Source organism: Caretta caretta, chromosome 6, assembly GCF_965140235.1.
Source record: "Caretta caretta isolate rCarCar2 chromosome 6, rCarCar1.hap1, whole genome shotgun sequence".
Lineage (NCBI taxonomy): Eukaryota > Metazoa > Chordata > Testudines > Cheloniidae > Caretta > Caretta caretta.
Window position 1 is genome coordinate 60,876,762 of NC_134211.1, and position 21,110 is coordinate 60,897,871.

The following is a 21,110-nucleotide window of genomic DNA, read 5'->3' on the forward strand; positions in this document are numbered from 1 at the left end:
ATCAGGTTTATATACACTGTTTCAGAGGCTACTGGAGGAAGGCAGTCCCCTTTTCTATTAGACCCTGGCCAACTGAGTACTCAGATTTCAGCTCTCAGTTTTTCTTCTGCTTTCATCAGTACCAGTAGATGGTGGTAGTAAATACTTTTTTGTCAATCCTTCTCTTATAAGAGGGCTTTTATGTTTGATTTATTTCAAGGACTGTATTTGTGTATTAGCCAAACTCTTAATTGGAATGCCCCTCTTTTTAAGCAATTTCTTTTAATAATTCAGTTATACTCTGGTTAGGTAATTATATCTTTCAATATTCTTTTTCCTTGTGTCATATGACTCCTACAACTTCTGTAGTGCAACAATTCTTTTAGAAAGAAAACTAGCAAAATCCCCCATAGTCTTTTTGTCAGCTGTCAGGGCCTGCAGCAGAGGCCGTCTCTGGGCAACCTGACAAGCGCAGTTGGCCTTTAGTAGGCTGCCTTAGTGGCTACACTGTCTAACTGGTGGAAAGAGTCAGCAGATTATCTCTTAAACCCAGCAGCACAAGCCTCTGTTTGTCAGCTGTTCCAAATATTGCCCATGGTTGTGATAGCTCATGCTCCAGCCTAGTTTCAAGTCCTGCTCCAGCCTTGCCTCACTCCAGATAACCTGGTTTTGACCATCAGCTCCCATTCCTGACCTGTGACTACAGCTCTGATCCTTGGTGCTGGTTTTTGGCCTCTGGATCTGACTCTTGGCTCCTATTCTTGGCTACCAATTACTGCTCTAGTCATTAGGCCAGACTGCCCACATCCTACTCTCTGACAACTTTAAATCTAGTGAACATAGTCCATATTTTCTTTGATTTCACATCCTTTAGGGCAATAAAATGGCAAATGAAATTCAATGTTGATAAATGCAAAGTAGTGTACATTGGAAAACATAATCCCAACTATACATATAAAATTATGGGGGTCTAAATTAGCTATTACCACTCAAGAAAGAGATCTTGGAGTCATTGTGGATAGTTCTCTGAAAACATCCGCTCAAAGTGCAGTAGCAGTCAAAAGAGCTAACAATGTTGGGAAACATTAAGAAAGGGACAGATAATAAGACAGAAAATATCATATTGCCTCTATATAAATCTATGGTATGCCCACATCTTGAATACTGTGTTCAGATGTGGTTTCCCCATCTCAAAAAAGATATATTGGAATTGGAAAAGGTTCAGAAAAGGGCAACAAAATGATTAGGGGTGTGGAACAGCTTTCGTATGAGGAGAGATTAATAAGACTGGGACTTTTTCAGCTTGGAAAAGAGACAACTACGGAGGAATATGATAGAGGCTTATAAAATCATAACGGGTGTGGAGAAAGTAAATAAGTAAAAATTACTTCTCAGAAAACAAGAATTAGGGGGTCATCAAATTAAATTAATAGACAGGTTTGGAACAAACAAAAGGAAGTATTTCTTCACACAACGTACTTTCAACATGTGAAAGTCATTGCCACAGGATGTCGTGAAGGCCAAGACTATAACAGGGTTCAAAAAAGAATTAGATAAGTTCATGGAGGATAGGTCCATCAATGGCTGTTAGCCAGGATGGGCAGGGATGGTGTCTCTAGCCTCTGTTTGCCAGAAGCTGGGAATGGGCAACAGGGGATGGATCACTTGATGATATCTGTTCTATTCATTCCCTGTGGGGCACATAGCATTGGCCACTGTCTGAAGACAGGATACTGAGCTAGGTGGACCTTTGGTCTGACCCAGTATGGCCTTTCTTATGTTATCTTATGTTCTTATCTTAAAAAATCACAGCACCAATTAGTGTGGCTGCAGGCAAAAACCAGCATTTGGTGTTGATGAAAAGTTGTCAATCATAAAAGCGAGATAGATTTTAACAAATCTTCTATAAGAAGATTCTATTGAATGAATATAACTGAATTTTTCTGTTTCCTTCTTTTCTAGAGCACTGTAATTTGAGGTTTGATTATCCTATGTAGCTTGAATGGCCTCACTTTTTTCTTGTTTGGAAGTAAAATTTTCACATTAATACTAAAGCCGTGTATGAAACAGAAACCTTTTTATAATTTTGAAAAGAAAAAAAATACAATACAAAGTTAATATATTTTATTTCAGGGAAAAGTGTGCTTTTGTGATTGTGTAAGATAAAGGTTAAATTGTAATTAATATAATTGCAACTTAATTGCTAATTTTGGGCTTTGTTCTATCTACTATATGAAAAACATATTTAATGGAAAATGTACACATTCTCTACTGATGACAAACCACTACCTGTCTTTTCATGAATAATTCCTAAAATATCAAATGTCATCTTTTCCAAACTGAAATATATTCCACTCCTCGTATACTCTATAACTCCTATCTGTCTGGGATTTTACCTGCATGACTCCCTTTAAGGAGAATGGGCATAATTAATGGAATGTGCAGCAGAATTAATTTAGAACATATCTGATGGTGGTTTAATAGAATACAAAAATCACTAGCTGAATAAATTACTTCAGTTCATATTCTATATGTATGCATATTTGATATACATTATGTGTACGTTATATTTATATATATATATGTGTATATAACATACACACATCTGATGGTGGTATCAGTGTGAAAATAGCAGGACTGTGTAGGAGAGTGTGTAATACACTCAACCTATACTCTGCTCACTAATGCATTTCCAGAAAGACCACTATTAATATTCCAAATCTGAAATAGCTTTAAACAATCACTATTTAAAAAAAATAGTTTGACAGAGAAATGTTTCCTTTTTTCCCCACCCATTTTTTATATCAATCTAAGGCCTAGGATCGGTACTATTCACTCTTGGATAAGTGACAGGTTTAATGTCTCAGAAACCTTGAGTGACAGGAATTAGAAGAAGCTTTTTTAACTTAAGTAGCAGAGATTCCAAGCTTTTCAATGGGATGTAGCTCTTGCTTCTAGGGATATAAAAAGTTAACCAATTAACCAGTAAGCATTAGGGTTGCCGTTAACCGGAATTTAACCGTTAACTCCAGCCGGCCGCATTGGGCTGGCCAACCACAGGGACCCCATCCCTGGCTGGCCGGTGGGCGGGTAGGCGGGGCCACGCGCGCTGGAGCAGCCCTGGCCACAGCAGGCAGACAGGACCCGGATGTGGCAAGCTGGGTGGGCTGAAGCGGCCCCAGCCCATGTGGGCGGGCCAGAGAGACCTCAGCTTGGGCTGGGCCTGGCCGGCAGGACCCCACCCATGCCTGGGCCAGGCTGGGTGGACTGGAGCAGCCCCAGCGGGCAGGCAGAACCCTGGCTACGGCCATGTTGGAGCGGCCCCAATTGTATGTGTGAAGGATGTGATAGATTCCTGTATTATTTTATGAATACTGTGTGTTCAGATGTTGGCTTGATTATTTTTGTGTTGGTTGCTATATGATTACCGAGGGTCAATTCAGCCATGTGCTGACTGTCAGATAGACAAGTAGGCAGACAGAGGCGTCTTGCCCCTTCATCCCCCCCAGTACTTAAGACAATGTAGCTGTGTTTCTCACTGAGTATGCGTCTGGGGAGCAGATTGTCCTCCCAAACCCAGGTGTGGGCGTGTTGGGATAAGCTAAACTTATTTAAACTTCAGGTAAGACAGTTATGCTTGTACAGTATTTGTGCTAAAAACATCTTTTCTTGTTATGTTTTCATTCCTTCTACTTGGATTAATCTATACTCTGGTTTGAAAAGGCTGTTTGGGGTCACTGTGTACGTTCTGGTGTCAGCTCCCAAAGGGAAGGCTTGAAGGGTAGCTGAATCTAGTTGAGCCTCCTGAGCAAACACAGTTTGTATACAGGAAGTGGTGGACTAGTATCCTGTTCTGAGAGTAGGAGAATCACAAGATTCCACCCTATGGAGGTGAAGGCAGGAGGCCTGTCACCTAAGGGGCTTATAGTTAACGAGAGACTGAGAAGGGCCAGAGATACAGCTAGCCATGAACTGTGACAGTATGTTATGGTATAAAAGTTTTATTTGTACTCTTATAGGATGACTTGTATAATTCACTCATGGCGTTACCACTTGTGAGTAATATGGCCATACCAAAGTCATGCATTTATGGCCTTCGTGCTACGCCACAACATCATATGTTGCTTATCTAGTATAGAGGAAGCAGCTGCAGCCCCTATATTTAGGTTACCTAGCACATTCTATTGTGAACATTATTCACACTTTTTTTTCACAGCTCTAGCACTTCATTCTTTGCATTGCAGCTCCCTTGCTGGACAATAGCTGTTGATGGGTTGATTGACAGTGCACCCGGACGTTGGTTACTTTCCTTGCTGTTGCCTCTGGGGAGCTAATATCTGGCTGATTCCCCAATTTACAGCATGTTTTAGTTAAAACCATGCAACACAATTCTCATAACTTCATATGCATTAATGATATACATACTAAATGATAAAATACAGCTAAATGACTTTCATTAGATCATTACCTTTCCACTGATACCTTACAAGGCATGCTTTATATGTAATATCACAATTTATATACAGATGAGGAATATGGGGGTTACAAGATGCTCCCCTACGGTATAGTATGTCACACACTGTGCATGCACTGCCTCACTTTAGTATGCTGTACACACAGGACATCCAAATGGAACATAGACGAAATGGATCCTCTTGCTTTGAACGAGGATACAATGAATTCAAATACTCACTATTTCTCCTGACTGTTGTTAATTCACAATCCTTACTATTGAGCAAAGTCGCTGTGACAAGGTAGAGTGTCCCCTTTAAGTACTCAGAAAAAGCAGGGCCTGTGTGTCTCAGATTGAATGTCTGATCATCGAGGGATCAAAAATTAAGAATTTTTTGCAAATTTCAGCCTTAATCTCCTTGTGTCTCAGTTCTCCAGCTATGAAAAATCATCCCTACTTCACAGGGGTATGGTGAAGATTAATTTTTTGTTAGGCTCATATACCACAGTGATAAGTGTGATAGAAGAAAACATGAGGAAAGGAATAATTTTGTATTCAGAGCAGGCTTTACAAGAACAAATGGATATAAACTGGCCACTAGGAAATTTAGATTAGAAATTAGACGAAGGTTTCTAACCATCAGAGGAGTGAAGTTTTGGAATAGCCTTCCGAGGGAAGTAGTGGGGGCAAAAGATCTATCTTGCTTTAAGATTAAACTCGATAAGTTTATGGAGGAGATGGTATGATGGGATAACATGGTTTTGGTAATTAAATATTCATGGTAAATAGGCCCAATGGCCTGTGATGGGTTTTTAGATGGGGTAAGATCCAAGTTACCCGGGAAAGAATTTTCTGTAGTATCTGGCTGATGAATCTTGCCCATATGCTCAGGGTTTAGCTGATCGCCATATTTGGGGTCGGGAAGGAATTTTCCTCCAGGGCAGATTGGAAGGCCCTGGAGGTTTTTCGCCTTCCTCTGTAGCATGGGGCACGGGTCACTTGCTGGAGGATTCTCTGCTCCTTGAGGTCTTCAAACTACAATTTGAGGACTTCAATAGCACAGATATAGATGTGAGGTCTTTTTTAGGAGTGGTGGGTGAAATTCTGTGGCCTGCATTGTGCAGGAGGTCAGACTAGATGATCATAATGGTCCCTTCTGGCCTAAAAATCTATGAATCTATGAATCTTTGGATGGTGTGCAGTAAATAAAGGATAGGTCTACACATTGAATGAGCAATATAAAAAATATTGAACGTGTGCCTTATTGCTTGAGCACTGAATGAGATAAGGGTCCTTTGCAAAAAAAAAAAACAAAAAACCAACCCACCTTATTGTATAATTAAAGACTGTATCATAATAATGCATAAACAGGTGGGCAACTTTAATTCTGACAGTTTCTAACTGCTGAGTGCTTCACTTTGCAACCTAAACATTCTTGTAACTTAATTTTTTTACTGCAGTATACATAATTTTTTATATGTGTATATTTGTTTTTCATGGTATAATTAGATAATAAAACTAAAAATACAAGATTAATATTTAGTTAATATTTTTATATCTATCTCATCATAATAAAATAACTTGAAAATATGATACTCAGAAACTTGATTCTGTAAATGACATTGTGGGTTCTTATTTATATACCCTAAAATAGTGTCTGCATCACAATTGGTCAAGTTAAGAGGCTCTTTCTGTTTCTTATATAATCTCCACTAATGAAGATCCTATAATTTGAATTTAACTGATAATTCTGTTGATAATAAATGAGCAGAATAGACTCCAGCTCATTCTTCCACACCTTTGTTGACTTGCAAGGCTGACAGGATTAGAAACTTATTTGTATTAGTGAAGTCAGTAGCTGTGACTCGGAGACATAAGGATCACATGAATATGCCAGTTTGACATGATTTCTTGTCTAACAATTGTAACTATTAACATAGACACAATTTAGGTCTGAATGCCAACACTTGAGCTCTGTCTCTCCCCTGTCTTGTCTACAGAGTGCCATTTCGCTTGGTATGGGGCAACTTCACTCTTTTTTTTTTTTTTTTTTTAAAGTCAGCTACTCAGTGCTTAGGAAGAGCACTGTAAAAATGGGTGCATGGAAATCAGGGTGGAAAAGCATTTCCATAAGGAAACAGGAATCTATTTCAAGCTACCAAATGGTAATTATGAGAAAAAGTGAGGGGTTAAAAATGGGCAGTTGTTTTCTTAATTGACAAAACAGTATTCAATAGTTAACAAAACAGTAGTTAGTAATTAAGTATTAACATGACATAAAGCTGTGCAGTTTAAAGGTGGAATTATTACATATAGATAAACAAAACAAATGAGGTGGTGATTTAAGAGACATTGTCCAAGGTATTGGACCTGAAAATAAACCTTGGCTTTTTGCTATATTTTATCTCTCCATGCAAGGATTCCAAACTTGATCGTGTCTTAAAAACTACTACCAATCAACAAAACCACTAACTTTATTACATCTGTTTTTGTTTCTGAATTCCACATCTCTTCTGAGTCTTCCCAAAAGTGAAAGTTGCAAACTACCTCAAGCTATTCTCAGAGAACTTCCAGCCTGTTGAGAAGGAAGAATGGAAAACTGTTCTTGTGTGATTTCCATCCCAATTTGGCAGGTTTAGAGGCGAAATCCTTTCTCCATTATAGTCACCAGGAGTTTTGCTTTTAAATTCAATGAGGCCAGAAGTTTACCCTAGGTGTTTATCCCAACTGAACCATAGAAACCCCTTAGGTTCAGTTTTACTTAAGTTCTCATTAAGAATATTATAGCTGTTGCACTGTTCATTGAAACAAGTGTGAAAGAGATGGTCTTTTGTCTTGTCCAGAACATTTTATTGTCAAGTGTAAAAATGCAGGAGTCGTCATGCTTTATCGGTTTTGTTGGTCCCCCCGCCCCTGGTACTTGCTTGGTATTTCAGCATTCATATCTGCAAGCTATTCATGCCTTACTTGTCATGTCCTCTGATTAACAGCTCCCCAACTTTTTTTCTCATTAAAGTGTTTCTTTTGCTGAAATCCACAACACATTTGGTTCTTACGTTTGAATCAAATAAATTTTATTCATGCTGTCTGAGGGAAATACTTCAGTAAGTTACATTACACAGGAAGAGAAGGCAGAGACAAAGTAGAGTGAATGGTTTACTTTATATCTTAAAAAAAAATGAAATACACATTTTTATTGGAGGGGGGAAAGAGATATTGTGTAGTTGAAACTCTGGAGATCTGGGGGTATGTAAACAAATTGAAATGCAGCACACCCTGACTTTAAGTCATAATAAATGCATGTTTGCCCTGTGTGTGTGTTGTGAGGCAGAATGGGGAGAAATGTATAAGATCTCCTTATGACGAGTTTTCCTGGTGAGTGGTGAATTACTCATTTAAAAACAAATGTATTGATCTGTTATATTGATAACTTAGGGAATGCTTGAGTGATGCTCAACCTTTCTCTTTTAGGTCTCCAGGTATCTGTAACAAAGGAGACTTTTTAATGGAAATATGTGTTGAAATAAGAATAATGAATATTTCTTTAAAACTGACAGTGTCCAATAAGAATGTATCTCTTAGAGGATTTAATATGATTAGCTTCAAAGCATTGGGAATTTACAGTAGCATGCAACCTATTATAAGTATCATTACTATTAAATCTCTTTAAGGTTTGGATGTTCTTCATAGCCTTGAATTATCTTTTCAAACTCTAGCCTGACCACTATTAAGAGGATAGTACAGTTGAATTGAAGCACAAATGAGAGTTATGCATTATATGAATATGAGTTTTGAAATACCAAATAAGTTCAGTGGCCCTGGGCCACATAAACATTATAAGGTTTGACATACATCATTAGAAACAGTTGTAATCTCTGGGGTCAGTGAATACAAAGGATAAATGTCTCATTTAATTAATGTTTGAGAATGTAAGCAGTCTGGGAATATTTTTTAAGAGTTTCAGAATCTGCAGACTATCTCTTTCTAATTACATTCAACAGCATTTAGGGGATTGTGTGGTAAATAAAACTGTGTGAACATTCAGAATTTTTTGAGACTTTTGCATCTAAAAGTTGTCTCTCATTGGGCAGCTATCTATTTTGCATCTGTCTCATGATAACTGTTGTTTTTTTTTCCATTTTCAGGTTACACTGAGGGAGATATCTAAATTTCAATAAAAGTTATTTCATAAGTTATTTTTGTTCTTAAGTGTTTTGTACAAAATCTGTATGATGACCTGAGGGCTCCTCTGTAATAATGGATAATCTTAATTTTGTACAGAATAGAGTCCCTCAGTTTTATTTCTCTAACTTATAGCTCTAGAAGCAGAATCATGAATGAAACTGTCATAGTTACAGGGTAAGCTGCACCTCTGAACTCTCTTCAGTCTTTCCAAATTTACTCTTAGCAGTGACAGGCCCTGGGCCTTCACTCCTCTCAGGATGGAATATAGGGTTGCCAGATGTCCAATTTTTGACCCGAACAAAAGGGGCCCTGGTGTCTCTGGTCAGCAATGCTGGCTGTTAAGTCTGGTTGGTGGGGCTGGCAGCCCTGAGCCCCTCCTGCACCCAAATTCCCTCCTGGAGCCCACATTCCCTCCCAACCCTGTGCCCCAGCCTTGAGTCCCCTCCCACACCCAAACTCCCTCATGGAGCCTGTACTATGCAACCCCTCAGCCCTGAGCTCCCTCCCGCACCCTGAACCCCTGATTTCTGGCTTCATGCTAGAGCCCACACCCCTAGTTGGGGCCCTCAGCCCCTCCTATATCCCTGCCCTAGCCCGGAAAAAACGAGCAAGTGAGTGAGGGTCGGGGAGAGCAAGCAACAGAGTGGGGGGATGGAGTGAGCGGGGGGCAGGGCCTCAGAGAAGGGGCGGGGGCTCAGAGAAGGGGCGGGGCAAGGGTGTTCAGTTTTGTGTGATTAGAAAGTTGGCAACCCTACTGGAATCTTGTGATTCTCGCACTGACAGACCTGGATTCTTGGTCTACAGTATCCCTCTTTACCAACAATATTTCCTCAGCAGGTCCAGTTGGGTTTGGCACCTGCAAGAGACTTCCTTTTGGGAGCTATGTCTAATAGGTTAATGCAGTGACTCAAAGCAGTCCCTTCAGAACAAAGTTTTCATTCTGCTACCCTGCAGACACTTTATCTGTGTCCCCACCATACTGAAACACAACAATCACATAAACAGAGGTATGCATGATATTCAGAAAATGAATACAGACAGGCTTTGGAAAAACAGTCCCTAAGGTTTTGGAGATGAGCTTCTGTGTGAGTTATCACTGATGTGTCATCAGCAAAGAGGAGGCATTGGATAAGGGCTTCCTGAGTCTTGGTTTTAGATCTGAGTCTTGCAAGACTCAGAACAGTTTTCCATCAGGTCTTATATGCAAGTAGATTCCCTCAGTTCAGGAACCAAAAGCTTGTTTCAGTAGCAAGGAGAAGAAGATCCCAAATATAGGGCAAGTACACAGCCGTTTTTAACTTGGCGACAAATCTGGAAAGCCTCAGAGACTGTGCCGTTGTATTAAACTGTGCTGTACATGTTTTCATGGAAGGATCGAATCATGCTTAAGAGCTTGTGGGGACAGCCAATCTTTTCTAGAAGCGCAAATAGTACACTTCTACTGACAAGGTCAAAAGCCTGTGTGAGATTGATGAAGGCTATGTAAAGGGGCTTTTTTTGTTCTCTACATTTGTCTTGTAGTTGTCTCATTGAGAAGATAATGTCGATAGTAGACCTTTGAGCTCTGAAGCCGCACTGTGATTCAGGATAGATTCTGTCTGCAAGGGTCTGAAGCCTGGTAAGGACAACTCAGGCAAGGCTTTTCCCATAATGCTAAGAAGGGAAATGCCATGATAGTTGTTACAGTCTCTCCTGTCACCCTTGTTTTTATAGAGAGTGCTGATGTTGCCATCTCTCATTTTTTGTGGTACTTCACCTTCTTTCCAGCACAGGCAGAGCAACTCATGAAGATGTTGCAGTAGAATAGGTTTTCCACATGTTATGATCTCTGACGCTATGCAGCCTTTTCTGGGGGCCCTTCCACTAGGGAGGCCATCTCTGGCAAGGCTAAGCTCCTTGACAGTTGGTTCATTGTTGAGTTAGTTCATAACAGGCAGGCTTTCGATGGCGTTGATTGCTGCGCCTGTAACAATATTTTCAGGACAGTAAAGCTTAGAGTAGTGTTCTACCCAGTGATCCATCTGCTTGGTGCAGTTGTTGACTGTTTTCCCTGTTGTTGATTTCAGTGGGGCTGTCTTCTTTGAAATTGGACTCAAAGCTTTCTTGATCATGTCATGCATGATTCTGATGTTGCCTGCATCAGCTGCTACTTGTATGCTTTCGCATAAGTGCAGCCAATAGTCATTGGCACAGTGTCGAGCAGTTTGTTGTATCTTGGTTTTTGCCACTCTCAATGCTTGTAAGGTTTTTTCATTTGGGTTTCTCTTGTAGTTGGTTTGGGCTGTGCATTTGGTCTCTGACTGGTGTCAACATACTGGGATATGTGTCAAACCAGTTGTTGGTCTTGTTTTCCTTCTCCCCAAAGACAGACAGCTGTGTCATAGCTTGTGTTCTTCAGTTGCTCCCACTTCAGCTGGGCGCTTGTGGCACAATTACTGGAGTCAAGGGCTTGTTGTAGTATGTTCTTGTACTGCTGTGACTTTTCTTGGTTTGCAAAGGCACTGATGTTAATCACATCCTTTTACTTTAGATCTGTGTATTTTCTTTGGTTTAAGTCTGACCTTGCTGCATACCAGAGAGTGATCTATGTCTCACTTTGATAGCTGCAGGTAATGAGAACAGTGTTAAGGTTGGTATGCCTTGTGATGATAAGATCCAGTTGATGCCAGTGGTCAGATCTGGGATGTTTCCAAGACACTTTGCATTGCGGCTTTATCTGGAAGAATGAGTTTGTTACACAGAGGTCGTAATAGGAACAAAGTTCTAGCAGTTTCTGATGGCTTCCATTCATCTTACCAGTTCCGTATTGACTAAGATACTTGTTCCATGCTTCATGATGAGTTTCCACCCTTTCATTGATGTCTCCTAGCAGGAAAACATATTCGTGTTTCGGAATCCTGCTGATGGTGGTGTTCAGCTGGTCATAGAACTGGCCCTTGATGTCACAAGATGAGGAGAGTGTTGGGACATACACACTCACAAGGTTGATTGGGCAATCAGATGTGAACAAGTGTAGTGCCAAAATTCTCTCAGATCCATTTATAGGTGGCTCAATCATCCCCAGAAGTGAGTTCTTGATGGCAAATCTCATTCGGTGCTCTCACGTTTCTTCAGTGCTTTTTCCCTGCCAGAAAAATGTGTAGTCTTTTCCCCTGAGAGATCCACTTGATGCTAGCTGTGTTTCTTGGAGGGATGCATGTCCACATTGAGTCATTTCAGCTTGTTATTGATCACAGCAGTTTTACATGCATCGTTGATTTCTTGAAGGTCCTCAGATAATCCGGTTGTCACGGTGCAAACGTTCCAGCACCCTGTCTTTAAGGGTGTTTTCTTTCTTTTACTTGATTTGCCTGGTGCATTGGTTACAGTCCGCTTGTCAAGTTATAAAACTCCAAGCTCTGAGCGCCCATTGAAGCAGGCAATCCATGGCGGGACAACACTCTATTATCTGGGGGCTGCCCAGTTTTATGGCGGGCGATGGTTGTCCAGTGAGATGTGATCTATCCCACTGTGGGAGACAGCCCCCAGTGCCCAACTCTACACCAATTGAGTAAGAGCTTAGAACTGGTGACTGCTGCCTCCTATGTCTTGTCGAGGTGAAGCTGGAGTACCTCTTCAGGGCACAAGCCTGGGCAGATGATATGGAGGCCCTGAGTTACCCATGCATCAGGACCCCCCTCTCGGTGTCACTGGTAAAATCCAGAAGAGAGGAAGAACCAATACATCTGGTACTTGATCCGCTGCAAGAGTTGCTGGAAAGATACTAAGATCTTAGTATCTGACCGCCTTTGGGGCTCCGTTCCAGATTTTCTGTCTGAGTTTACTCTCATAGCCTTACATTCTCCCGAACTCACCCACAAGGCAAGTGGGGCTTTTCTGTCAGGGGTTGCTGCCTTAGCCTTACATCCTCCTGGGCTACCCATAAGGCAGTGGGTTTGATGACCCACAGGTAGTACTGTCTACTCTCCTTACGGTAGCACGCATACCCTGATCTGACACTGAAATGTCAGTAGCAACACAGAAACACTCGCACTGGGTGGAGGAGGAGGAGAGGCTGGTGTTTGAGATGAGTTTATTTCAATCACCTTGTTGCTGTTCAGAAATGTCTCTTCTGAAGTGATTGCATTAGCTTAAATCAGGAAGTTCATTTGTAGAAGATGTGGATCTCAGTAATTTTTCTTATACATCTGCCATTTCTGTTTAAGTAGTTGAGTCTTCTGTAAATAAACTATAATCTACTACTCCCTCCATCTCCATTACCAAGAAAAAATACAGAAGGGAATACACTAATTTTTCAAAGTTGTTGAACACCTTCAGTTCTCATTGACTTCAGTGGCATAAGGGTACTCAGGATCTTTGAAAGTCAGGCCATAAATATTCAGCTGAACTTAGGTTTGAGATGGGTTATGTTGTGCTATGAAACATTAATGTATTTATTGTTAGCAAATTTAAACTGAACCATCCTAAACAAGCTACAAGATTACTCCTAACCTCACTAATTAGCCCCCAAATGCCACTCACTGCACACTTCTCCCAGTAAAGGTGATATCCAGTAATATTTATGGGGGAGGTATATTTTGAATTGAAGAAAATCATGTGCAATTTGTGATCTTAAAGAACTGTTAGTATCTGAGTTCTTATTGAGGCTCTTGATTTGAGCAAGGCTCACTGTCAGTAGAGCTATTGATAGTACAGTATATTTCTTTCTATACAATGGGGTTAGATATTTTTAATACAAATGCACTAATCTAAAAGGAAGGGAACCAAAATTTCCATTGCTGAGGATGAAGTTTTTGAATCTGAATGCTATTTTCAGCTCAAAGTTCATTGAAAAAAATATTAAAACAAACCTCTTCTCAATATCATGTGTTCAGAATGATCAATGAAAATAAACAAGACTAACCAAGTGGAAGTTATTGGGTTAATGTTAAATGACAAGTGCCCCTCATCCTTCCCTGCACACTTGCTGGGAGCTAATTTGGTCCTCAGGTAGTTTACAGAGGCAGAACAGTGATTTCTCTTCCTTACTTTGTGTAGGTCCATCAGACTTTTAAATAACACAAACCGTTTGGGTAAAATAGTTGTGTTGATTTATTTTTCAATTATATTTAGGGATGAAAATTTCCCCTCAATTACAAAAATTACTGGATGAAATTCTGTGCTCTGTTTTGTAGGAAGTCAGACTAGAAGATCATAGTGTTGCTTTTGACATTAAAACTATGGTTCTATGGAGTACGAGTATTTTTCTTCTATAAATATTAAACAGTACATTCCTGAGGAAAATGAGGTATTGCTAATACTTGATCTCTTTAGAGGTTGCACTATGGATCAGTTATTTACAAAACTCCAGCAATGCGAGATTATGCTAGTCTTTGTTCCACCTTCTTGCACAAACTTTAGGCTCTAGATCTCTCACATGACAAACTTTTCAAAGATGAAATGAAAAATGAGTACTAAATTTCTGCTCAATTTGGCAAAGACAGTAGTGCTTCTAAGATCAGTATGGACTTGAAAATGCTAATTCTGGAAGAAAACCATGCCCAGTGGCCTGTTGCCAGCTATGGGCAAATGAAAACTCCCTAAGAAAATTCCCCATAGGCTTTCAATTTCCTGGAATTACTGCTGCTCACTGTACATGTTCTGATAGTCAAGATGAAGTGAATATCTGAATAGAAACTATAATATTTTGACTTAATATCACAATATTGTCCTATTAATAGCACTGTATTGTATTATTTGAATTTTAAACATTATTTCTTTTCAGTTGAAAAAATCCATTAACATTTATGAACATTTATCTTTGTTGCTTGATCCTTAGTTGGTCTTGTTTCCTATAGCTTCCATGTCAGAATATGTAAACACTTGGAAGAAGTCAAGATAGTACTATGTCTTCTATAATTGACTGTGTGCACACCTAAACAGCTTTTATAACATGCCTGATTAATTACTATAGCTATCACACCTTTCTGTTACTAAACTGTTTTTCTGAATTGGCTGCGTTATGGTATGAAATGTTTTTCGTCAGATATTACAGACAGTGCCTATTTAGTTAATATATTTTGAGATGATATGACAAATTCTGTTATGACAGGTGTTTGGTATCCTCAAGATGCAAAAGTTTCCACTTTAATTCCATGTTTTCACACAGCAATTTTTAGTAGCGTGAGATTAAAATAAATTGCTTTTTCCCATTTGAAAAATGTGAGCCAAACATTTTTAGACAGGCCGCTAGCAAAAGTAAATAATTAGAGCATTTGTTTGAAAATAATTGTTGTTTTTTAACCATTCTGAACATTTGAAAATTGCATGCCGATCATGCACATTTTCAGGTTTTTAAGAGCAGTTGGACAAACACCTGTCAGGAATGGTCCAGGAATATTTGGTCCTGTCTCAGTGCAGAGGGCTGAACTTGATGACCTCTTGAGAGCCCTTCCAGCCCTACATTTCTCGGATTAAGTCCGTCAGGGTGGGATCCACAAAAGTACTTTAGCACCTATGTCCTGTTTTTAGGCTCCACTGTGATCCACTAAACCCCCACTCAGCTGCTGCCTAACCTGGTAGGCACTTAAACTCACTTGGTGCCTAAGGATGTTTTTTTATTGTTGTTTTTTTTCTCTATAGACGTGTGCACTGCAGCCTCACTCTAGGAGCTGAGTTTCCAGTCTCCTGCATGAGCATGTGCACTACTGCCTCATGATAGGCATCTGGAGATGTCTGTCTCCCACCAAAGCCCAAAGAGCAATTCACAAACTGGGAAAGATAGGCATTTGATCAGCTAAGTTATATGCAGGGCGGGGAGGTGGAGGACTTCCCTTATAATGTTTAGCCTAATGGATAGGGTACTCAGCCAGGATACGGGAGACTCCTGATTCAAGTCATCCCTCAATCTGAGTGGGGGAAGGGATCTTAACCAGGGATCTGCCATCTCTCAGGTGAGTGCCCTAGCCATTACGCTAGAGTCATTCTAACTCTTTCTGAGTAGCAGCCATGTTAGTCTGTATTCGCAAAAAGAAAAGGAGTACTTGTGGGACCTTAGAGACGAACAAATTTATTTGAGCATAAGTGAGCTGTAGCTCACGAAAGCTTATGCTCAAATAAATTTGTTCGTCTCTAAGGTGCCACAAGTACTCATTTTCTTTTTGCTAACTCTTTCTGTGGCCCAATTTATATTTAATTATTCAGTTGTTTAAAGTGGAACGACTTCAATAGGATAAATTGAGGGAACCCCATATTAGAATATCCCATAGCCCAGTGGCTAGGGTATGCACCTGAGAGGTGTCAGACCCCTGTTCAAATCTCTTCTCCCCCTAAGGAGGAGGGAGAACTTGAATTGGGGATTCAAGTGGGATTGGTGAGTATCCTGTCTATTAGACTAAAAGTTATAAGGGAGCTTAGAGACTAACCAATTTATTTGAGCATAAGCTTTCATGAGCTACAACTCACTTCATCGGATGCATACTGTGGAAAGTGTAGAAGATCTTTTTATATACACACAAAGCATGAAAAAATACCTCCCCCCACCCCACTCTCCTGCTGGTAATAGCTTATCTAAAGTGATCAATCTCTCTGGTCACGCAATTACAGACATGAAAGTTGCGATATAACAACAAAAAAACTTCAAATCCAGACTCCAGCGAGAGACTGTTGAATTGGAATTCATTTGCAAATTGGATACAATTAACTTAGGCTTGAATAGAGACTGGGAGTGGCTAAGTCATTATGCAAGGTAACCTATTTCCCCTTGTTTTTTCCTCCCCCCCCCCCCCACATTCTTGTTAAACCCTGGATTTGTGCTGGAAATGGCCCACCTTGATTATCATACACATTGTAAGGAGAGTGATCACTTTAGATAAGCTATTACCAGCAGGAGAGTGGGGTAGGGGGAGGTATTTTTTCATACTTTGTGTGTACAAAAAGATCTTCTACACTTTCCACAGTATGCGTCCGATGAAATGAGCTGTAGCTCACGAAAGCTTATGCTCAAATAAATTGGTTAGTCTCTAAGGTGCCACAATTACTCCTTTTCCTTTTGCAAATACAGACTAACACGGATGTTACTCTGAAACCTGTCGTCCGTTCCCCACCCCCCCACCCCACCCCGCAGTCTGGATTTATGCACATGTCACCAAGAGAGGGTTTTGGCACACATCCCTCTGACCAGCACACACCCCTCTGCCCAGTGTCTCCCATTGGCTAGTTTAGTCAGCACCCAGCTGGCTGGCTTTGTTGATAGCATTCTTAGGTGCCTGCCTCTACTTATTCATAGTATTAGGGAGCCTAGGTGTCTAACTTAAACTTTGTGGATCGCAGTGTTGTTTCTGTGACTTTCTAGGCGCCTAAAAGTTAGGTACCATGATGTTCAGCATTGTAATTCTTACATCCCTCCATGGACCCCATCCTAAGAGCATACATAAAGAGATGCACTGTGATTGCTTGTACAGGTAGTTAAGCGCAATTTTCAAAACAGGTTTTGCTGACTTTAATGTCCATGGACCACATTCAGTGAAGGATGTGGGACAATCCTCTATGGGATAAGGCTTGCATAATGACTCCTATATATGCCACAGGAAAGGGAACATAGGCAGGGCATGAACTCTGGCTGACAAAACTGACTGTGGGGCAGTTAGCTGATCTGGTGTAGAAGCAGCCTTCAGGTGACAGATTGGCATCCACTGGTCACACAAATATGTCAGCAAAGTTCATTTAAAGCTGCTCTAATGGGATATACTGATCCTTTAAGGCTGGTGAAGGAGTCCTCAGCTGCCCGTACTGTCCTGTCCCAGGCTATTCTTTTGTAAAGACATACCTATTAGACAAGGAATGCTATTGGTGATGAATAGTAGCCTTTCTGGAAGAGGCATTTTGTAATTTGGAAAAGAAACCTACTGCTATCTCTATTTAGGCCTAAGATCTGAGTTCCAAAAGCTGTTACTTCTTGTTACAAAAGGATGCATCTTTAAGTTAGAGAGGAGCCGCTCATGTACCCAAGCATTTACTGAATCAGGACTTCAGATTGTAAGCTTATTTGGTCAGGGACTGTGTCTCACTGTATATGCAAACAGTGCCCAGAACAATGGGACCTGAATCTGAATTGGGACTTCTGGGCAACACTATAATACAAATGGTGATTCTAAGGGAAAATTCTATATAAAGGCGAAAGAAATCAAATTCTGCTATGGACTGTTCACAGAAGAACACCATAGAGACAGCTAGGTCAAAGAAGATCAAGACATTTTCTTAAGATAAATCATATTCTTTTTAGGAAATTCTAAGGTACTTGATATTTTAAAAAAACAAAACAAAAAAGAAATAATTTATAAGAAAAATTTAATCATCATAAAATACTGTATAGTAAAGAATCTTTTCATACAAAGGCCAAAGTTCTCATACCTTTTTTGTAGTCATGCCCCTTTTCAAATGCAATGTTAATCATGGACCCCCCAAATGAGAAACTGATTGACAAAAGTATATGTTTACTTCATATAAACACGTTCTATTTGTAATGCTTTAAGAAAAAGAGTATGAGTACTTATAGATAATCAGTGAGATGGGTGTGCCTATGTCTTACTGCAGTCTGTCTATTCTTGGTGTGATGATTGACAAGTAAACTCGTAAATCATTCTTCATTTCCAGTCGGGACCTGAACTTTGTCTTCATAGCTGTCATGGCAGAGAATGATGCTTTGTGTGTGTGTGTTATTGGGAAAGGTAGTGACACTTTCATTGCTTCTGTAACTAAAATTGGGTACTTTAGTGCAACAGTTGGCCAAAACTGTCAAGGTGTCTGTTTCTGAAACTTAATTTTCAGTATAAGAGGGGTAGCCGTGTTAGTCTGGATCTGTAAAAGTGGCAAAGAGCCCTGTGGCACCTTATAGTGTAACAGACGTATTGGAGCATAAGCTTTCATGGGTGAATACCCAATTCGTCGGATGCATGCTTCAACGAAGTGGGTATTCACCCACGAAAGCTTATGCTCCAATATGTCTGTTAGTCTATAAGGTGCCACAGGACTCTTTGCCGCTTTTAATTTTCAGTGTGCAGAAACAGGATAGTTCGAGCAGCTCCTATCCTGCTTTTCCAATCCAGTGGCAGGATGACATAGCAAAAGTTGAGAACGGATCCAGAACTCAGTTATATTCCTCCATGTTTATATTATTGAAAGTTGAGCAACGATTCTCTCTCTCATGCAGTCAGTTGTGATGCTATTAGTATTCAGAAATTCTGTCAATAGTGGAAACATCTCTGAGATTCCACTGCTCAGTCTAGTTTTCCAAATCTATATTTTCTTCTGAAAAGCTGCAGTCTTGTCACTCACCTCAACTATGGTTGTATCGCCCCCTTGTGTGGACAGGTTTAGTGCATTCAACAAGTTAAAAATGTCTGTGAGGTAAGCAAGCTTCACGATCCATATCAGATCAGAAAAGTTTGCGGTGATCTTGGGATTGCACAGAAAGAAAACCCAGCAGCTCTTTGTGGAGCTCAAAAACTCTTTCCAACACTCTGCTGTGAGATAGCCAACACACTTCTGTATGAAACAATAATTTGTCATGTCCTGCACTCATTTCTAAACACAGCTTTGGAAAAAGGCATGAATTCAAAGGCCAGGACTTTACAAAATTCACAACTGTCACAGCTTCATTTAGCACATCATTTAATTTGGGGTCCCTTTTCTTTGATGCAAGGGCCTGGTGATGCAACATATAGTGTGTTACAATTACCCATGGGTTTATGGCTCATATTCTTGCAACAGCACCACTCTTATTGCCTACCATAGCAGCACCACTGTCCATGCAAACAGCACCACACTTCTCCAAATTTAGCAATTCAGTTTTCATGAAATATCCAATAATTTGACTATTTCCTGACCTGTTGTCTGTTCCAGTAATTCCTGACAAAAATTAAAATCTTCTAAAATTTTTCCCCAGCCAAACCTAACGAACAAAAACTAATAATTGTGCTGCATTACCAACATTGGTTGTCATATGAAGCTGAATTGAAAACTCTTCACATGTACACAGACTTTGAGTTAGTTGGTATTTTACATCATTTGAAAGCTCTTCAATTAACCTACTAACTGTGTTGTTATAACGCGATTTGAGTTTTCTGTCTAGACACAAGGATCTTAGGCTGGCTGGCTGCATTGAGGATTGCTCTAACTTGCATTGGCTACCAATAGCCCTAAGAGACCAATATGAGAGTTATAGATTTTTTTCAGGACAGAAAGGACTGTGATGATCATCTAGTCTGGCCTCATACATAACACAGACCATATAAGTTCACTTAATAATTTCTAGCACAATAAACTGGTTTTGAATTAGAAAAAAAACTCCAACCATATAGGGATAAAATTAGAAAGGCCAAGGGACAAAACAAGATTAAACTTGCTAGGGCATTCAAGTTAAAAAAAAAAGATTTTACAAATACATGAGAAGCAAGAGGGAGAGGACAGAGTAGGCCCATTATTCAAGAGTAGGGAAAGACAATAACAGGAAATAACAGGAAATGCAACAATGGCTTGAAGGTTAAATGCCTTTTTTGTTTCAGTTTTCGCCAAAAAGGTTAGCAGTGAATGGATGACTAACATACTGAACATCAGTGCAAGTGGTGTAGTGTCTGAGGCCAACACAGGGAAAGAACAAGCTAAGAATTATTTAGACAAGTTAGATGATTCCAAGTAAGCAGGGCCTGCTGAAATACAACCTAGAGTACACCTCTACCCTGATATAAGTGACCCGATATAACATGAATTCGGATATAAAGCGGTAAAGCAGCGCTCTGGGGGGGCGGGGCTGCGCGCTCCAGTGGATCAAAGCAAGTTCAATGTAATGCAGTTTCCCCTGTAACATGGTAAGATTTTTTGGTTCCCAAGGGCAGCATTATATCAGGGTAGAGGTGTGCGTAAGAAACTGAAGAAATCTCTGAACCATTCGTAATTATCTTTGAGAATTCATAAAGGGCAGAAGAGATCATGGTGGACTGGAAAAGGGCAAATATACTGCCTATCTATAAAAAGGGGAATAAGGCTAACCCAGGGAATTATGGACCAGTCACTTTAACTTTGGTACCCAGAAAGTTAATGAATAAATAATCAATCAGTTTGTAAGCATCTAGAAGATAATAAGTAACACCTTGGATTTGTCAAGAACAACTCATGTCAAACCAACCTAATATCCTTCTTTGACAGGGTAACAACACTTGGTGGGGAAGCAGTAGATGTGATATATCTTGACTTTAGTAAGGCTTTTGATGCTGTCTCACATGATCCCCTCATAAGCAAACTAAGGAAATATAGCCTAGACAAAGTTACTATGGGGGGGTGCACAACTGCAGGAAGAGCATATTGAGTGGGGTCCTGCAGGGATCTGTCCTATGTCCAGTTCCGTTTAACATATTCATAAATTATTTAGATAATGGCACAGAGAGTACAGTTATAAAGTTTGTGGATGATACCAAGCTGGGAGCATTTTGGAGGACAGGATTAGAATTCAAAATAA

General features: G+C 40.1%; 1 protein-coding gene across 26 annotated transcripts in view; it reads left to right on the forward strand.

Annotated features, from left to right (window-relative positions):
- GPHN (gephyrin) overlaps positions 1–21,110 on the forward strand; it is a 587,889-nt gene that overhangs the window by 134,588 nt on the left and 432,191 nt on the right. The window lies entirely within an intron of this gene.